This window comes from Hemitrygon akajei, chromosome 10 (genome assembly GCF_048418815.1).
Source record: "Hemitrygon akajei chromosome 10, sHemAka1.3, whole genome shotgun sequence".
Taxonomy (NCBI): domain Eukaryota; kingdom Metazoa; phylum Chordata; class Chondrichthyes; order Myliobatiformes; family Dasyatidae; genus Hemitrygon; species Hemitrygon akajei.
In genome coordinates, this window is record NC_133133.1 from 142757833 (window position 1) to 142778980 (window position 21148).

A 21148-nucleotide genomic window follows, 5' to 3' on the forward strand; every position below is an offset into this window, starting at 1 on the left:
TTGATAGAGATATTGAAGGTAAAGTTGTTTAAACAAAAGAAAAACGTGTCCTAGTTGTTTGGACATTAACAGTGGTAGCAGAGGCTGGTTCCCTATTATCGGATCCCACCGGCATTTGACGAAAGCAAGCCTTAAGAAAGCTGGAAGAATGAAATTGGAATATGGACTCATGTTAGGGAACTGGAGAAGGCAAAACAAGCCTTGTGTTGTCACTTTTGAGAAGAGCGAGAGAGACCGTGATGGGAGTTTTGGTGGAAAGCTTGAACAGAGATGACAGTATGAATAAGCTACTACAAACATATTTGACTCTGGTTTTTTTTGAAGGAAGAAAAGGATCATATTTATGAGGCATATTCAGACTTCGACAAAATTTTCAGAGACAATTCTAAAAATATGGCTGATTATATTATTGATTTTGAACAAAAGTACAATACACGCACAATTACAAAACAGAACTTCCTGACACTATACAGGTCGACCTTCTATAATCCAGTACCATTGGGACCTGAGGAGTGCCGGATTAGTGAAAAGCCGAATTACAGAAGGATCACATTAAGCAATAGCTAACCGCCTCATCATACCTTTAAAATATCACGTAAATCAGTACAAGTTAGATAACAATAAAACAGAAATATTAGATGAGCAGCAAGTGAAATTTTAATAAAGTAATATACTGTACAAGCACAAATAAAATAAAGGGTACAGGTAAATGTACAGGAATTAACTTGTACAGACCAGTTGAGCACTCACGCTTCTAAAGGACATGCACAGGCTTCTTGAAGATGATACTCATAGGACCTGTGGAGAAGAAACTTGAGAATATGTGCAGATTGGTGAACTCCATCGGAGAAGACTGATTTGGTGTAGTGGAGAAGATAAAGGAGAAGAGAGTTTACCAGCCTAGCAGACAAGAGAGGGAGTTAACCAGCATAAGACAGGAAATTAGAACATTCTCCAACAGGTACAGAAGAAGCAGTGTAGAAGAGAGAGAAGGAGTGAGGCAGTTGAGACAAGACCTGAGAAGGTGGCTTAAGGAACTTCGGAATGCGGAAAGGATAAGGAAGAACAAGCGAGAGAAGAATAGGAAAAGGGCTGCTTTCATCAGAAACCCTTATCGTTTTTCTGCAAGTGTGTTAGAAGGGGAAAGATCAGGCAAACTGGGAAAACCAAGAGAGGAAGTGGAGGCATACCTGCAGGAAACACACTCAGGTGAAAGACGAGACCTGCCACTGGGGGAAAACAGCAGGACTGAACCAGTGCAACAGCCGCAGAAGCCACTAAGATGAGAAAGAGCCAACACTGAAAGTAGTAAGAGAAGCAGTCAAGAAAGCGAGGGCAGGTTCAGCACCCGGGCCCAATGGGATCACATATAAAGTCTGCAAGAAGTGCCCAAAACTTCTCAAGAGGATGTGAAGGCTGATGAGAGTCATCTGGAGGAAGGACCAGATACCACCTTGCTGGCAAGTGGCTGAAGGATGGTTTGTGCCAAAACAGGAAAACTGAGATCAAGCAGTTCAGAACCATTTCCCTCCTCAACTAAGGAAAAAATCTTCTTCGCTGTTCTAGCAAGAAGAATTACATCATACATGGTAGAAAACCAATACATAGGTACGGCAGTGCAAAAGGAAGAGATTCCTGGATTCCCGGGATGTGTGGAACACACAAGTGTTATATCCCAGCTGTTAGGAGGCCAAGGCAACCAAAGGGAACCTGACAGTTGTGTGGTTGGATTTAGCCAATGCCTATGGTACAATGCCTCACAAGCTCGTTGAGACAGCACTGAAACACCACCATATCCCCCAGATCCTGGCAAGCTAATTCGAGGGGATTCACCCAAGGTTCAGCGTGCAGGACTACGTAACATCATGGCAGCAAGTAGAGAAGGGCATTGTGACTGGCTGCACTATATCCGTAGTCCTCTTCATCATGACCATGAGTCTACTTATAGAGGCTGGGAAGAGAGAGACCAGAGGGCCAAAGACAAGCACCAATATCAGACAGCTGCCAAGCAGAGGATTTATGGATGGCCTTACAATTACAACCACAACACATATTCAGGCCAGATGGGTACTCCAGGCAATGAATGAGACAGCCGCATGGGCGTGAATGAAATTTAAACCTGCCAAATCAAGGTGTTTGGTGATAAAGAAAGGCCAACTTACCCATAAGTTCACCTTGAAGATCCACCAGGATGAAGATATCCCATCTATCATAGGAAACCCCAACAAGTACCTAGGGAAATGGTATGATGACAGCCTGAAGGATGTCAACAGCAGCAGATGCCTGGAGCGACAAACAACAGAAAGGCTGGTAAAGATCGACAAATCAGGTTTACCAGGAATGTTCAAGGCATGGATCTTCCAATATGGGCTCCTACCCAGACTAATGTGGCCAGTGATGCTGTATGACATTGCCCTGTCAAAGATCGAGGGCGTGGAGAGGAAGATTAACCGGTATCTGAGAAGGTGGTTAGGTGTACCGCAGTGCTTCTCTTCAACAGGCCTATACAGCAAGTCAGCCAAGCGCCAGTTGCCCCTCTCCTTGGTTGAAGAGGAATTTAAGGCAGGGAAAGCACACCTCAACATGACCTTCAAAGACGCCAAGGACGACAAGGTCAGTGAAGCAGCAGTCGAGATTGTTACGGATTCAGCAACAATAAATATATGAGTTAGGCAGGGGTTTTTATAACTAATAACATGTTTATTAAACACTGAAAAACAAACCCTCCAAAAGTAAACAAATCACTAACGTAACCGGAAATTCGCTGCAGTGCGGCAGCTTAAATAGTTCTTAAAGCAATGAAGCTTAAACAGTTCTTAAAGCGATGTTGCAAAAACAGTTCTTCAAATGATGTTACAGAAACAGTTCTTCAAAGTAGTATTGCAAAAGTTCAAAATGCTTACAGTCCATTTAAGGAGAGACTTTTTAAAACTATTTAAGTTCTCTTTCACATCGTTTTGTTTCGATTCCCAGTCGAACTACTTTTCCCATGAAGAATTTTACGAAGATGATATGTAATGGCTTAAAGGCACTGACCTTTCCTTTACAAAACTGTTCCCAAACCTTTCTGCTATTATTCACAGGGATTAACACGGGCACAGTCAACGAATTCCTTCCGAATGAGGATCAAACAAGGTCGAACCTGTTTCACCGTCGAAATCGATTCTCCTCGATCTTTTAACTCCCGAACTCCGATCTTCACTCTCCACTGATTCTCAACTAGCAGTGTTATAAAGAAACTGCTGGCAATGACCTTTTAAACTTTAGGCATTAAATAAAACTTCATCTTCCAACTAAACTGCGTCATAACATTAAATCACGCAGTGGCATGAAGTCAACATGGCAAATCCAGCCACGAACTGCCCTTCCTCACAGGGAAGGGTCCTCCTTTTATACCCTGTAAAAAAAAACTGTCACATGACCTCTACTGGCGGGAAAATGACGTCACTCCACCATCACAAGACCATTACCTCAAGTCCAGTACAGCTTCAACACCTGTCACGTGACAAGTATACCACTGTCATGTCACGGGTACGTAACAGGATACAGACAGGGAACAAATGGAAGGCAGCGGAGGCAGTAGAAGAAGCAGAGACCCGACTTCGCCACAGAGACATCGTCAGAAGAGTGTGTAAGGGCAGACAAGGCCTGGGATGTGAGTCAACAACCAGGTGGAGGGAGGTCAACCCTAAGGACAGACGGCACTTGGTCCAGCAGGAGATAAGGAAGAAAGAGGAGGCAGCTAGATATGTGTGAGCAGTGGAGATGCGGAGTCAAGGGACCTGGACAAAGTGGGAAACAGAACAGAGAGTGTTGACATGGGATGACATATGGAAATATACATCTTTCCAACCTCAGTTCTTACTGAGGGCTGTGTACGATGTACTACCAACTCCAACAAACCTGCGGAGCTGGGGAATAACAGAAGGCCCAACGTGCCACCTGAGCCAGGAAACAGCCAACCTAGAGCATATTCTTTCCTCATGCCAGGCTGCCCTTTCCCAGGGGCGGTACAGATGGAGACACGACCAGGTTTTGAGAGCACTCGCCCACACTTTGGAGACAGAAGAAAAAGGACCACAAAAAGGACAGCCAGCCAAACTTCATCAACTTCTTCAGGACCGGGGAACATGCTGCAGCAACAAACAAGCGCAGAGATGGTATGCTGAGCATGACAAAGGACTGGGAGGTGAAGGTCGATCTTGGAAAGAAGCTGGTGTTCCCACCAATAGTAGAGACCACACTTCGACCAGACGTTCTACTACTGTGCAAAGAAGCTCGTAGTGATAGAGCTAACAGTACCATGGGAGACCCGATGCCAAGAGGCCCACGAGAGGAAGCTTGTGAGGTATGAAGACTTGATGGCGGACTGCAGACGGCAAGGCTGGCAGACGTGGAACTTCCCTGTCGAAGTGGGGACAAGAGGCTTTCCCGCCATGTCATTTTGGAAGTAGCTGGCAGCTTTAGGGATATGAGGAAGAACCAGGAAGAGAGCCGTTAACACCATGTATCAAGCAGCAGAGAGAGCATCCAGTTGGCTTTAGGGACGATAGTAGCTGGATGTCTGACTATTGGGGGTAGAGGATTGATCACCTTCTGCTGTCCCACCATCCTGAGGATGTTCCGGGTTAGGGGATGAAACGTCTGGAGACGGATGGAGCTGGCTGATGACTCAACGGTCCAGCAGCAGAAACATCAGAGCTATTTAAGGTAAAAAAAGGAAATCGTTAGTTTCTTTTCCTCCGCTTAGTAATATGCTTAGATTCAGCAGGTCGCCACATCTGATCTGAGGTCGTAGGCAGAAAAGAACGGAGCGCTGGCTGGGCTACACTGAAGGGTAGAGCACAACTGCCGGTAGGCGGGCGAGAAGGCGGACTGACCCAGCGCGCGCCAGCTCCCCCACGCTGGCAGGTGCCAGGCGTCCACGCCTAATGCAAATAATATTCATAAATGCAGGAAAACAAGCAGGAATCATCTGTCTGTGCTTACAAGAGCGCGCCAACATGTGAACAACTCTAGCACAACCAAAACAATGAGCAGCAGATTGGTACAGTGGCCTGGGAAATTTGAAATTACAGTTGCGCGGAAAATTTGAAATCAGTGCCGGATTATCGAAGGAACCAGATTGCAGGTAGTCAGATTAGAGAAGTTTGACTGTGGTAGCTTTTAAATTGTTGAATACTGCATGTCTAGAAATAAAGGACAGACATCTAGTGTTAACTGCATGCACAGAACTTACATTTGCATCTACAAGATCAGCACTGAAGAGGATTTTTGGAGAAAAGTCCACTAAGACAACTGTCAGAAGTAGTTTGAGTCAGGAAACGGCATATTTCACTGGGCAGAAGAGTATAGTAGGAGTAGATCCTAGAGGGAACAGACAAGGGTACCTTTACCTGGCACAAATCCAGTAAAGTACAGTAGGAGATCAAAATGTGTGGTATGTCAAAGTATTTACCACTGGGCAAGAAACTGTCTGTACAGAACTGAACAAGTTTGGCTAATTGAAGAAAATAATAAATCTGAAGATATAGAAGAGTGCCATATCACATTGTTTGTGAAGGAATCATTTACTAATACAGACATCTGAGGCAGAGATTTTGATCATAGAATCTCTAGGATCTGCTGTTATTGATACAGCATGCATAGTGCGTGGAGAGAAATAGCTTGAAAGCTATGTAAGTGAACTAAACCAGAATGAAGTGCAGAAACTGGTGAACACAGATAAATCTAATAACAAAGCATTCAAATTTGGAGATGGAAAGATTGTACATTCCACCAGAGTGAAAATTCCCATAGAAATAGGGCAGACAAAATGTTACATTGAAATAGAGGTGGTACCAGTGAATATTCCATTACACTTGAGTAAATCTCCCTAAAGAAAGCCGGAGCAGTACTGGATATGGAGAAGGACCAAGCAATGACGTTTCAACAGCCAGTGTCTCTTGAGCTCACCAGCTCTAAACATTACTGTGTGAGCATTTAGATAAAGACATTACTGAGAACCAATGTGAGAATAAAGAACTGCCATACAAAACATAACCATAGATGAGAAATGCAAAGTGTTACTCAAATTTCACAAGCAGTTTGGACACGCTTCAATTGATAAACTTCAGAAACTGCTCAGGAGTTCAGGAAACAAAGATGCAAATTATTTTTCCATTCTAAAGCAGATAATTGACATCTATGAAACATGCCAAAAGTTTGGAAAGCCCATGCCCAAGCCTATGGTTGGTCTGCCACTAGCATCTGAAATTAATGAAACAACAGCTGCAGACCTACATGAACTGGAGCAAGGAGTGTGGTATTTCCACATCATTGATGAGTTCACACATTTCAGTGCAGGTAGCATTGTAAATACTAAGAGACCCTCAGAGATAGTAAAGTGTTCATGGATAAGTGTTCATGGCCCACCTCAGAAAGTATTCAGTGATAATGGTAGTGAATTTAATAATGATGAAGTCAGAGATATGGCAGAGAACTTTAACACTGAAACAAAGACAACAGCAGCATATCGTCTTTGGAGTATTGAACTTCTGGAGTGTCACAATCAAATGCTTTCTGAAATAATGCTGAAGGTAAAAGAAAAGCAATAGCTGTGATTGGGAAAGGATACCATGCACAACGTACATGGCAAGAGTCCATATCAATTGGTGCTTGGCCAGAATCCAAACCTTCCACCTGTACGGGTTGACAGACCACCTGCTCTAGACGGCACTACAAGGATTGAATGGGTTGGGAAACATATTTCAGCACTGCATGCATCAAGGAAGGCTTTCACTGAAACAGAGTGTTCAGAGAGAATTCAAAGAGCACTGGGGGCACAGGTACATCCTACAAATAACAAATATGACACAGAGGAGAAAATGTGTTACAAAATAGCAGACTATACAGAATGGAAAGGTCCTGGAGTGATTGGTCAGGATGGAGTTGTGGTATTCATGAGACATGGAGGTACATGTGTGAGACTGCCTCATTTCAGACTATGTAAAGCACAAACTGAAGACCATCAGAACTCAAAAGCACTCACCTGGCACACGGTCACATAGCACAGACAGGGATTAGAAAAGTGCAGCTAAGGACACAATAGAGTTATGTAACAGAGACATAGTGCTGAAGACAGTGCATTTGGGGGCTCTCAACGGACTTGCCTGAACAGAAATGATCACCAGTGGAAAGTTCAGTCTAGAAACAGGACAAACTATGAGATTTGTAGATCCAGACACTGGTATCTCATACAAAGCTAAAATCTTATGAGGAGCAAGCAGAGCCACTGGAGAAACAAAAGTTGGTACATCTTGAATTACCAAGAACCATTCACAGTTGCTGGCACTCCAGGGTCAGTCGACATGTCATCTGTAGCCAGACTTCATACTGAATCAAGTATACATCAGGCTGGACCATCCGAGAAATATCAAGATGAAGATGTCCTAGTAACTAAAGAGGTGTTGCTTGAATCTGCAAAAGAGAATGAAATCAGAAGTTGGAGAAATAAAGGAGTGTTTGAGGAAGCTAGAGATATTGGCCAAAAGACAGTGTCTACAAGAAATTACGTGCCACACAACAGATGCAACCCTCAGTGAAGCTGAAGCTGAGCAACTTAGATCAAAGATAGGTCAAATTCTATGGGTGGCAAGGTAGAGCAGACCTGACATCATGTCTAATGTCTGCTACTTGGCATCCAGCACAAAAAAAATGTCGTAGTACAAACTTTACATGAGGCAAACAAGACATTGCGCAGAATTCAATCTGAAAAAGTCATCCTGAAGTTTCAACAGTTAGGAAAAGATAGCTCATTTAGGCTCATTGTCATCAGTGATGCCTCACTCCGAAACCTTCCTGACTAAGGTAATCAAACAGGACATTTTATTGTACTGATGGGAGAAGAGGGAAGATTTTCACCTCTCTATTGGCAATCAAAAAAAGATCTGAAGAGTTGTACTAAGGCTACATCCACACTACGCCGGATAAATCCATAACTGAAGCTTTTTCTCTTCATTTTCACCCTCTGTCCACACTAAAACAGCGTTTTCGGCCCCCAAAACCGGAGCTTTTCAGAAACACTTTTCAGGCATTTTTGAAAACGCTGCTCAGGCAGATCAGTGTGGATGGGGTAACCGGAGACTTCTGAAAACGCTATCAGACGGCAGCTTGTTATTTCATTCTTTTCTTGAACACAACCTAAAAATTTCAGAACAGACGGCAACGAGACTGAAACCAGAAGAGTTTGAAATGTACTCACCAAATACTTTGACCCATAACTTACTGAATAAATAAGTATACTCACTTTGCCCTGTTTTCTGTCCTTGCTCGTATGAAAGTGGTTTACCTATTTATGCAAGTACTTCTCTGACAATAGATGTGTAACAGCCTAATTTAACATTGTATGGAAATACAAGATAACACTGATGCAGACATGTTTTATACATTTAACAAGGTGCTTTATTAATGCACCAGAGTTAGTCAGTTTTTCAATGTTCGTCGTCAGTCAGGTCAATCTGTCCGTGAACTCCCTGTCGGTTGCCTCCGTATGCTCCAGTATTTGTTTTTTTTAACTTTTAAGTTCTCCTGCGCGAAAGCCAACAGCTGTCCGTCATTTTAAGTTTTTCAAGTCTGTAACTACACAAACGCGCACTTTTACAGCGAGATTTGACACAAAATATTTTGCTTGTTTTCGGTAGATGTGTCTTGCGCATGCACAGGAGGAGGAGATTCGCCAAAATCTGTTTCAATGTGGATAGAGATATTTTCAAAAATGCATAGTGTGTATGCCTATCGTTCTTACATGAAATTGGCATTTTCAAAACTATCCGGTCTAGTGTGGATTTAGCCTGAGCATGCTGATATTAGAAACCCTTGCAATGTCTGAAGATATTGACAATATTGTTTTTCTGGCCACACTCCATTCTGAACTTTTCCATAGTGACCCAAAGAATTTGTCTACAAATAACTTGTGTCACAGCCAACTACTTTTTGGTATATGCCATCAAACCACCAAGTCAGTTACAGAGAAGAGGCTTCATCTAGAGATAAGCAGCATCAAAGAAGTTTCCATGCACAAAAAAATCATCATGTGCTATAGTCAACTACAAAGGAACAACTAGTAGACTGTCTCACAAAGGAGGGAGCTCCAGCTCTTGGGCTGTTAAAAGGCACAGTGAAAGCAATTAAGAATTGTATTAACATCAAGGGTTAGAACCAATTCTGTTATCCTAATGGACATTCGAATTGTCTTTCAATCTTTTTCATATTTCATTTTTAATAGATACATAAAAAGGATGGGAGATTGTTGAGTTCTGTTCATTTGTACTATGCAAGTACTTAGTACTCATGCGCACTCTCTGTTACGCGCGTGCGTACGGGAGGAAAGGTAATTGTGGGATGTAAAGGTGGCGGCCCTCAGGTATTGAGCAGAGACATTGAAAGTAAAGTTGTTTAAACAAAAAAAATAGTCCTTGCTGTTTGGGCATTAGCAGATCATATACTTCTCTCATCTTCTCTTTTGTATTTAGCTTCTCTCTAATGCTCTCTATTAACAATAACTCTTAATGTATGCTCTCTGTTTAGATCCATTTCTATTCTATTTCTTTGCTAAAGTTAAAGTTATTATCATCCATTTAATTACCATTTTAATTATCATTCACTATCTTAACCAATTCATAACACTACTGAAATTTTGGGGATTGGAACTCTTACCCTCTATCCAACTTTCAGATTTGTTTTATTCTGATCCTCTTAGTTCTCAGTAGTGATTTACCCACCTTTGTAAACTGTCCTGTATATTCAGCAGTTGATCACCATGATGGTTTCAATTTTATTATACATCAGAACTGCCTTATCAATCATTCCTTTGGGATGGAAGATTGAGATTGTTTCCACTCTGGTTTTCTAGGAACTGAGGTGTGATGGTGTAGAAAGTGGCTGACATGGTGGGTGGATAGTTGCACTCCATCTACTGCTCACCCAAAGCTTCCGAATACTCAACACGGCTAAAGGTTCTCCATACCATACCATCCCAAATGGGTCTGTATTTTGTTGAAATGTTCATTGCTGTTCACTTTAAGTGGTCATGGGTAAGGAGTTCCCAAGAATCAATGCAGACTTTACACTCCTTTAAGGAAACCATGATCATATATTTGATTTTTTTTCCCCTCTCTACTTGGTAAGCTCCTCCCTTGTCAGGACTTGGAATAAAATGTTTGCTTTCCATGTCTGGTGTCATGCATGTAGCTAACATGCCCTGCCTCACATTGACTGAGAATAACTACGCCACCCCCCTGCCCAAAGGTGTTTTCATTTGGGAAAGGACAATGACATTGGTACACATCTCCTTCCAGTGAACTCAGAGGATTTAGTGAAAGTAATATCTTTGGTACTTTTCCCATGCATTTTATTGTAGTAGTCCAAGTCTCAGATGCACGTAAGAGATCAGAAAACTTTTTGCCAGATTGCTGGTCTTGACCTTCAAATAACCTTCTCTTCTATTGATCAAAATCTGTGCTGATACATTGAAGGTGGTGATAAATATCACTGCTCTCTTCACCAAGGGAGTGTTCCCGAGATAATGTTAAGTAGCTCCAGTATTTTCAAAGTTTCAGCATGAACCTCAATCATTGAAAGGCAGTGCGATGCAGCATAGATAGAAAGGTTGGCATATTCAAAAACATTATCGCAGTAGGTTGAACAGATTTCATTAGTTTTGAAAATTAGCTCCACTCCCACAGGATACTTGTAAGAGATGAGATACAGTACTGCTGCAAGAAAGATCAAGATAAGAGCTGGAGCAATGAAGCAGCCTTGGTTGGCAGCAATCTTCAATGAGATTCATTCCCTTGTAGACCTTGTGATTAGTACTCGTGAATTGGATGCCAAACACAAAATGGAGATGAAATTCTGTAGGCATCTAAAATTGTGGAGTGTGTTCCACGGTCCCTCTCGATGATGTTGTCAAAGGATTTTAAGAGATTGAAGGAAATGTTCAATGAATGATGCTGCTCCTTGGATTTTTCGCAGAGTTAGCATGCAGTGAAGGTCACATCCGCCATGCCCTCAGGATGGACTGAATACACAGAGAGCAGCTCTCCGATTACAGAGTCGAGGTGGTTGAGGAGGACACAGACAAGCACTAGGAAGATCCCTCTGTAGTTACCACGGCAGGCTTCACTCCAGCCATACCTGTAAACAACAATTTAGAATGTTAAAACTAGGCTCAAGTTTTGTTTTTGATCAATGAATTACATCACAAAGGTGGACCAATTTTCTTTTTAAAAACAGGCTTTGCATTCACTAAAACTCAGAAGTTTTGCCCTGCATAGTCACTAAAACTGCATCATCTATGGTTGCCCAAATGAACTAACATTAACAGTGGTCTAATAGCAGTTTTGAAATATTTATTCTGATGTAGCCTGGAGGAACAGAAACTGGTTATTTCCCCGAAGTGTATGGAATGAATTACACTGGAATAATCATGCAATCTTTACTAGGATAATATTGTAACTTCTTATGCCCACTTCTTATCCCCCCTTGACCATCCCATGTTACTTCACTCCTGATGAAGGGTTTCGGCCTGAAACGTCATCACTAACTCCTTCCATAGATGCTGTCTGGCCTGCTGAGTTCTGCCAGCATTTTGTGTTTTTAATATTACAACTATGTTCCCAGTGCTAGAATACAATAGTTGGGAATGCAATTAATGCTTACTTTTGATAAGCAATATGCCTGTCCTTTCATTCCCAAGGAAGACTGCTCTATATTTCCTATGTCAACAATAATTTTTATATATTACATTAACTGACATCTTTCCCCTTTAATACAATGGAGAATTTCCAGTAACTCCCTTAATTCCATGGTGCAATTAAAATACTTCCAGAAGTAGTAGCATTATAAGGATATATTGGTTTAAAAAATTACCAAACTCAATGGTGCAAATGCTTTCCTTCACCTTTTCTTTTTTTTAAAAAAAGAAACAGGATTTCCATGGATCTTTCACAATCAAATCTCTAGGTTCAGATGGAAAGATTACTCACATGGGCAATAATGAGGGTCCACGTCTTCTTCAGTAGGAATTACAGCATTTAAGGAAAAAACTGTGCATAATAGAATATTTTGATTTCGGTCAAAGTCATTTCCTTGTTTAGCAAATTAAAAAGCCTTTCTTCTTTTATTAGAAAGGAACCATCAACCAATGAAATGTTAGGAAATCTATTACAAACCATTAACATTCCAGACATCATATGCTGGAGTTTATATTTGTTCAAGGGAAGTAGCATTTCCTGTGCACAACTTGTTTCCTGGTGGTAGGGGTGTGGTTTCAGACAGTGCAATCAGCAGCCATGATGGTGTTTAGTTGTGAATGGGTACATTTGGTCCTTGTAAAGGCAGCCTTCACAGGCATGGACTGAGCACTCTCGAGTGAATCCAGGAGGCACCATACATTACTGACCACTCTGAATACGTTAACAAATTTTGTTAGTGTTGTCACAAGCAAGCAGCATGGGAGCTTCCCGGCACTTATGCTAGGGGCAATAACTCACCACATTCTACGTCCAGTCAATTAAATGTCTTCGAGCTGGTAAATCCACAATTCAACACCTTTTAAAAGATAAAAAATGTGAAATAAGTTGGTGCTTTCAGATCAGTTTTACATTTGCTTACAGGTAACTTGTTCACAAAGTTGCTTCCCTCCATCCTCTGCTTGTTCACATGCCCGTCTAAATGCTCATTAAAAGTTACCATTCTATCTGCTTCCACCACTCCCTGGTAGTCATGATCCAGGCACCTACCACTCACTGTATGAAAAAATACTTTCTCCCTCTCACATCAAAGCTATGCTCTCTGGTATTAAAGATTTCCATTCCAATAAAAGACCACCTATCCTGTCCACACCTTTCATGATGTTAAGCACTTTGATCAGGTTGCCCATCAGCATCTGCCACTCTAGGGAAAACAATCCAAGTTTCTCCGACCTTTCCTTATAGCTAATACTCTCCAAACCACAACATACAACCTGGACACAGACTCTTCAGTACGTTTGGTTTATCCTGAACAAGATACTCCATCCAAGCTACTCCCATTTACCAGCATTTGGTACATAACTTTTCCAATCCATGTACCTGTTCAGCCATCTTCTAAAAGTTGTTACTGTACCTGTTTCAACCACTTCCTCTGGCAACGGACGCCACCCTTTGTGTAAAGAAAGTCCACATAAACCACATTTACTGCCCTCATCAATTCGTTTGGCCACCTCCAAAAAAAAACTTAATCAAGCTCGTAAGACATGATTTCCTATTAACAAAACCATAATGACTATCACTAATCAACTCTTGTATTTCAGATCCATACATATTTTATCCTTCAGAATCCTATCCAGTAACTTACCTACCACAGATGTTAGACTTACTGCTCTATAATTCCCATGCTTTTCATTGCTGCCCTGCCTGAATAAGGGCACAATACTCACTACCCTTCAGTCTCCTGGCACTTCACCCATGGCTAATGGTGATACAAATATCTCAACCATGGCTCCCCAATTTCTCCTATAGCCTCTCCGTGGTCTTGGATAAATCTGGTCAGGCCCTAGACATTTGTGCACTTACATACTTTTTAAGATATCCATCACTTCAATGTAGACTATCCCCAAGACTTCCCAATTTTCTTAACCAGTTCTGAAGTCTTCATGTCTTTCTTCACAGTAAAAACTGCGCATTTCCTATGGTTCCACACAAAGATACCCTTTTAGTCCTTGGGCGTCCTTTTCAGCCTCTGGTTACTCTTTTTCCCCTTAATATACTCTTTGGATTTTCCTTAATCTTCTCTGCCAAAACTATCTCATCCCTCCTGATTTCCTTCTTTAGTACAACAGTATCTTCTATACTCCTCCAAGGATTCACTTAGTCCCAGCTGCCTACACCTGATCCACGCTGCCTCCTTTTTCCTGGCCAGGACCTCAATTTTCCTCATCATCCAGGGTTCCCTACCTCTACCAGCTTTGTCCTTCACTCCAACACAGATCATGCAGGCCTTGTGTTCTCACTATGTCACTGTCGAAGGGCTCTTGAATGTCTGTGAACAACCTTCACTATTTAATATTTGTAAACTCCTATCATGCCGTCAAAATTTACCTTGCCCCAATTCTGAACTTGAACCTGTGGACCAGTTCTGAACACTTCCACAATTATTTTAAAACTAACAGTTCTATGGCCATCGGTCCCCAAGTGCTCCCCACTGTTACCTCAGTCACTTGCCCCACCCTAATATCAAGAGTAGGTCGAGCTTTGCCCTCTCACTAGTAAGGACTTCTGTATGTTGACCAAGAAAGATTCCTAAATGCACTTATCAAATTCCATCCCATCTAACCCCTTAACACTATGGTAGTTTCAGTTTATGTTAGGGAAATTAAAATCCCATACTATGGCAACCCTATTATTTTTACAACTTGACATTGTCTTCCTGCATATTTGTTCTTCCAAATCCAAATTTACTATTTGGAGATCTATAGTACAATCCCAACAATAGATTCTTTATTTCATAAAAAGCCTCACTGAATGACCCTTCAGCAATTTCATCCCCGACTTCTGTTGTGACATTCCCCTTTATCAAAAAAGTGCAATTCCCCCTCATATCTTTCCTCCACCTCTATCCCACCTAAAAGACTTGTACCCCAGAACATTAGTCTGTTCATCTCTTCGGCAGATTTCTGTAACAGCTATAATAACACCATTCCATGTAGCTATCAAAGTCCTAATTTCATATACCCTTATCATCAGACCTGGTTCATCGAAATGAATGTAATTTAATCCAATAGGCTTTCTTCATTCCTGGTCATTTTCCTGCTTGTGTTTATTTAAATTGCTCACTGACATCTGTATCACTTTCCAGTCTCTCACGTAGCTCCCTGATCTTGGAATCCCTAGTGGCATGGTACCACATCCTGGTGAACAACTATACCCTTTTCAAAATATGGGAAATAATACCAAACATGGGCTCACCAAATTGATTCCTCTTTTATATACACGACTTCAAGACTTCTATGACTTCTATGCGCAACACCCAATCAATGAAGGCAAGTTTGTTGAATGACTTCTTTACCATCTGTTAATGCTGTTATCCCTTGAATGAGAGTTTAAAAGGAGTTGTTTTCTCAAGTGATTGCAAAAAACACAAGCAGCTGCCAAATTTCTATCCCTCAATGAACATTGGTAAAAGAAGCAGTAATGTGATAATACTCAAATAATTTATGGGTCTACTTGTGTGTGAACTGAATGTAGTGTCTACTGCAGTGTATTGACAATGACATTTCAAAAGCATTTCACAGTGGAATGCTCTGATATTTTTACTGGCATACTTAGTCTTGCAGGTATAAGAAGAGGCAGAAGCAGGTTGGGACACATTGCTGTGTTGAGTTCCTCCAACATTTTTTATGTGATGCTCCAGATTTCTAACATCCACAGAAATTCATGTTTAAAACTTTAATCACTACAGTTTAGAAATACTATGACCACTTCGACAACCAATCACTGAAATAGACATTTTTGGGTCTGATTGAGTTTTCATGTAAAAATGTATGTTTTTCTTCTGGATACTGCTTCTGGAGGCTTATGTACCGGTACAAGTTTTCCATCGCACCTCTACATACATGTGTATATGACAATAAGCTCAGCATTGATTTTGTGTTAGTTTTCCTGCAGGGTACTCAAGTTTCCTCACATATCCTAAGGGCTGTGCAGGTTAGTATATTATTGGCCAGTGTAAATTTTCCCTGGTGTGTTGCAAATGGCAGAATCAGAGCAAAGTTGATGGAAATGTGGGGAGAATAAACTGGGTTAAGTATGATTAGCATTTCCCCGAAACTTCACTCCACAGTTCTGCTATCTCTAATACCTGCAAACATCTTAGGACAACGCACCAACTATCTGTATCAATCAGGACAGAGGCGCAACTTTAATTTTGCTTCTGCTATATTCAAGCACTATCACTACTTGCATCTTGTTTGCTCACATAACCAACCAACCAGTCAGGCAGACAGCCTTGTTCTTGACAGATCGCACAATGCAAGATTGTGTATATCACTGAGGATCATGCACACTTCATTCTCTCTTTCTGTTCCCAAAACAGGGTAGGTCAAATTCAGCTCTGGAGACAATGAACCAAAAGAAAATAAGGGCCTGGAGGGCGATGCAGGAGGGTATAAGTTTTGAAAGTTAAAAGGTCAGAACAACATTGTGGGCTGAAGGGCCTGTACTGTGCTGTAGTGTTGTATGTTCTAAAATTTTTAACCCTTCATTCTTTGTAGAGAAGAAGCTGGCTAAAACGGTATTATAATTCAGCAGCCATGGGCACCACCTATGCCTGTCTTTTCATTGGTGTAGCCATGAGCACTCACATTGGCCCCATCAATGGCTGCGGTTTTGTTAGCTATGTAGAATAGTTCATGTTCCAAGCCTTCACCAGTAATGCTCTACAACCCTTCCTCTGCTGCACTGATGACTACATTGTTGCTGCTTCATGCACCCATGCTGAGCTTGTCAATTTCATCAACTGTGCTACAACTTCCATCCTGCCCTTAAATTCACTTGGTCCATTTCTGACACCTCCGTCCTCTTTCTGGATCTTTGTTTCCATCCTTGGAGATGGATTGTCAACCAACATCTTTTAAATGCTATTCCCTTTTCTTCAGTTCCTTTGCCTCTGATGCATCTGTTCCCAGGATGAGGCTTTCCTTTCCAGGCCATCAGAGGTATTCTCCTTCTTCAAAGAATGAGCTTTCCCTTCCTCCACCATTGATGTTTCCCTCACCCACATTCTTCCATTTCTCGAACATCCGTGCTCAACCCATCTTCCTGATGCCATAACAATAATAGAGCTCCTCTTGTCTTGACCTTCCATCTCACAAGTCAACACATCCAACACATCATCCTGCGCAACTTCTGCCATCACCAAAGAGATCCTACCACCAAACATAACTTTACCTCCCCCCTCTCTGCTTTCCACAGGGATCGTTCCCTCCATGATTCCCTTGTCCATTCATCTCTCCCCACTCGTCTCCTTCCCAGCACATTGGCCGTTTGCAGGCTTAAGTGCTTCACCGGCCTCTTCACCTCCTCCCTCATCTCCATTCATGAACAGTTTCTCCAAGTGAACAACACTTCGCCTGTGAATCTGCTGTAATTGTCTACTGTATGTGGCCTCCTCTACATTGGTGAGACCCATTGTAAATTGGGGGACCGCTTTATTGAGCAGCTCCACTCCTTCCGCTAAAAGTGGACCTTACCAGTGGCCAAACGTTTTAATTCCAATTCCCATTCCGATATGTCAGTCTATGGCTTCCTCTTGCACTATGATGAGGCCACTCTCAGGGTGGAGGAGCAACACCATATATCCTGTCCGGGTAGCCTCCAACCTGATGGCATGAAAATCAATTTCTCTTTCCAGTAGTAAAATTATTCTCTCCCCTTCCCACTTCCATTCCCCACTCCAGCTTCTAACTCGCCTCACTTGCCTATTGCTTTCATGCCCCGCTTTCCCTTTCTCCTATGGTCCATTCTCCTCTCCTACCAGATTCCTTCATCTCCAGTTCCTTACCTTCCTACCCACCTGGCTTCACCTATCATCTTCTAGCTAGCCTCCTTCCCATCATCCCCACCTTTTTATTCTTCCTCCTTCTGTTCCAGTCCTGAAGGGTTTCAGCCCAACGTTGACTGTTTATTCATTTCCATAGATACTGCTTCACCTGCTGAATTCCTCCAGCATTTTGTGTGTGTTGGTTTGGTTTTCTAGAATCTGCAGAACTTCTTGAGTCTATAATTGAAGAGTTTGACAAATCCTTTTCAGCAAGGAAATGATGGCCAACCCCACTTAGCCACTGGCAGATTTAAATGCTATATAGCATCTGATTTCTTAGCTTCATTTAGAACACAAGGGTTTGAAAAATACAGAGGTAGTCTAACTTATCTCGTGCAAATTCAGCTTGAAGCTATGTAACATTGGCTCTGGATATGAGCATTCAAAGGGACTTCCACTGTGTTATGCTACTCCAGAAGTATGTACTTTAGTAATTAACACAATTGTTAAGAGGCCAGCTCAGAAATACTGGCACTGCCTTGATGCAGAATGAATCTGTTGCCCTCTTGCAGCCTAAATACCCATAGAATGCATTCATGGGTACAAAATGCAATCCAAATCCAGGGCTGCTGGACCCAGAACCTCCTGAATTTGTTTCACAATGACAGTAGCAGCCTTATTGTAGACACTGTGGCCACTGCTGAAATATTGTGAGGGAACAATAGGAAGGGCAAAGAGATACAGAATGTAGATACCATGAGATTTCACAAGAGCAAAATCATGGATAGTTTAGGATTGTTCATTTGGTATTTTCTTTAATTGTCCTTGGGGTCAAGAAGATGGCTGCGGTGTGGGCAATTGAGATGGTATTCCTGGAAAGCACGATCTAAATGGTTGTTCTAAGATTGTGCCACCAGAAAGAAGCTCCCTCCATTATGATCACTGCTTTATGACAGATTGCATTCTGCACCAGTTCTGAAACCTTGATCTTAAATAATGTTTTCTTCATTTGACTCAAGGCTTTGCCTTGCAGATGGTGAATTCCATCATTAACACCTGCCTTTGCATAAAGGAGTCTCCTGAGAGGGGGGAAATGGTCCACAGTTCCAGAATTGTTTTTCTCTTTTCATTGTCCTTTTCCGCTCGACAGCTATGATCTACAGGCCCTCACCACTCTTTTCCAACCAGCTGTACCACCACTTGAGTTCCCAAGTCTCTTCTGATCTCCATACTTTTGCAGACATTTCCTTTGTACTGGTACTAGGACCCAAGGTACTGTCATGATGAAACAAGATGTTCATTACGATGACATACACACACAAAATGTTGAAGGAACTCATTGGACCAGGCAGCATCTATGGGAAAGAGTAAACAGTTGATGTTTCTCTCTTTTCCATTGATGATGCCTGGCCTACTGAGTTCCTCCAGCATTTTGTGTGTGTTCATTATGATAAGACCATTCTCTAAGTGTTTTGTCAAGAGAAGTACATCACAGAAGTTCACCTTCTCCTTCCTTATCAATCATACTTTGCCCCAAGAGTTGTCTCCCTTCCTATTCCAATGTCTAAGTTGCCGATGATGATCAGCTTCTCTCTAACTGGCACAGAGACTAGTATTTTTCCCCCCAATTTTGAAGCAGAAGTTCTTCTTGTTATCATTTACATCTTATGTACTGTTGACTCTAGGGATTGTTTCCACATCAGAGCAAGTCGAGATATCATAAACATCCTTGAATTCCACGGGGGCGGGGAGGGGGATCACTGATACATTAGACTAGCTCAGCCTTAAAACAAAGTTTGCGTTATGAAGATGGCACTTCCTCTTCCAAACTATTCCTGCTCAGTGTGTCTCACTCACTGTGACAGCACTGATTACAAAATGTCCATGTTCCCACACTATGACAGTGAACCAGTATTTAGGTCTGTCATGACATTTCAGATACCAATTTTCATATCGAGGATTAGTGTATGTTTGCCATGTGTGGTGGCTGCTGCAGACATTGGGGTTTCACAGAGTGAGGTCTTAATCCAGTGGCAAAGGGTCCAAGGAACTGGAGGCTTTGCTCATACATAAAGGAAAGTTCTTGCACAAGTAAGCATGGACCCAGATACATGTGCATACAGGCTTGGGCACAGTCACGGCCTCCTCTTCACTCCTCAATCACTGGGTCTCAAACCCAGCCCCATTCCTGGCTGCGAAGCTCCTCACGTTCCTGACCTGCCTCTACCTCCTGCACAGCCAGACCACATTCCCAGCCCCCGGTCTCAGCCACACACAAATGAAGTTCCCAGTTCCTGCTCTAGCTGTATGATCATCCAGGATGTTGAATGAACATTGTACAGGCATACACCAGAGTCACCTTTCAAGAGCAGCATAGAACCTTTGTCAACCATCTGAAAGAATTCAACAACTGAAACAAAGTACAGAACATTTTGTCTTTACTCAGGTCCATTATTCCAATAAAGTATCTATCTATCTATCTAATAGCTAGCCCTATGAGATGGCCCTTGTTTCACACTCCTGAAATGGTCTGCACACCATTAGAGATTTATATTTCTAAGACAGCTGGAGACATGACTGCTCCACAAGCAGATAATTCACAGTATACCACATGCAGTTCATTCCCTAATTTGCACAATGACAACCAAAGTTAAAACCAATCATGATACAGTTCACTTAAATATTTTAAATAAATTAATTACTGTATTAAATTCATTGATGCGCTCAATTTATATTTTGTATCAGACTAGATGTCAAAATTTTCTCTTATTAAACTAGGTTTGTATTTTATGGTGTTCCACTGCAACCTATAGGAGTACCTTCAGTTTGAATTTCAGAGAAACACATATGTGCCAACTAATTCCACTTCCCAATACAATTCTGCACATTCGCATCTAATACTTCAGTGTGGAAATAAAAGACAAAATTAAGGACTTAATTACTTGTACACATGCTAGTCCATTATCCCCATCCACCCAATGTGCATCACAAAATCAGTTTCTGAAAACACCAGCAATGTTACAAGAAACTGTGCAATAATACGCTTCAAAATAACCAACTTTATTACAGGGCGACAGGGAAAAGCAAAAACAAAAATCGTTTTTAATGAGGAGTTCATACGTATAGAAATAAATAATCTATAATCCTCATTTATCCATGACTTCGTTTTTAAACATGTACTTTGGTCAATTGCTTATGTTGCTCCTTTTTATAAGCACGGTAGCCCAGAAATATCCTGAAAGGTGCGGAGTATCTTATAATTTGACATTAAAAAGGCAGTAAACTATTTTAAGTTCACCCTCCTTTCCCACCCCCCCACCTCTTCCTCCTCAAACACTTACCTGAGTGGTAAAGTACTCTAAATCGGAAAACTTCCGTGAATAGAAGTTTGGGGGTTTTGTTTTACAGGAGGAGTGGGAACTGCATGAGATCGCGGTTTGGCTCAGCCCTGCTTCAGGACTCTCGATAGTTGACGTCGTCTGGTCGAAGTTGTTTTGCGCCTCAAGATTTAGATGAGCTCGCGTGCAGTTTCCTTGCCGACGGAACGAGCTCCCGGGCTCGCTCGCACTTGCTGCGAGTTAGTTAACTC

At 41.8% G+C, this 21148-nt stretch overlaps 1 long non-coding RNA gene across 1 annotated transcript; it reads right to left on the minus strand.

Annotated features, from left to right (window-relative positions):
• Nucleotides 1–634: 634 nt before the first annotated feature.
• LOC140734748 (uncharacterized) lies at nt 635–21033 on the minus strand. Its single transcript, XR_012100602.1, has 3 exons — nt 20901–21033; nt 12534–12591; nt 635–11175 (listed from the first exon to the last, which is right to left on the minus strand). It is a non-coding gene; the product is annotated as an uncharacterized lncRNA (long non-coding RNA).
• Between the last annotated feature and the right edge of the window lie 115 nt (nt 21034–21148).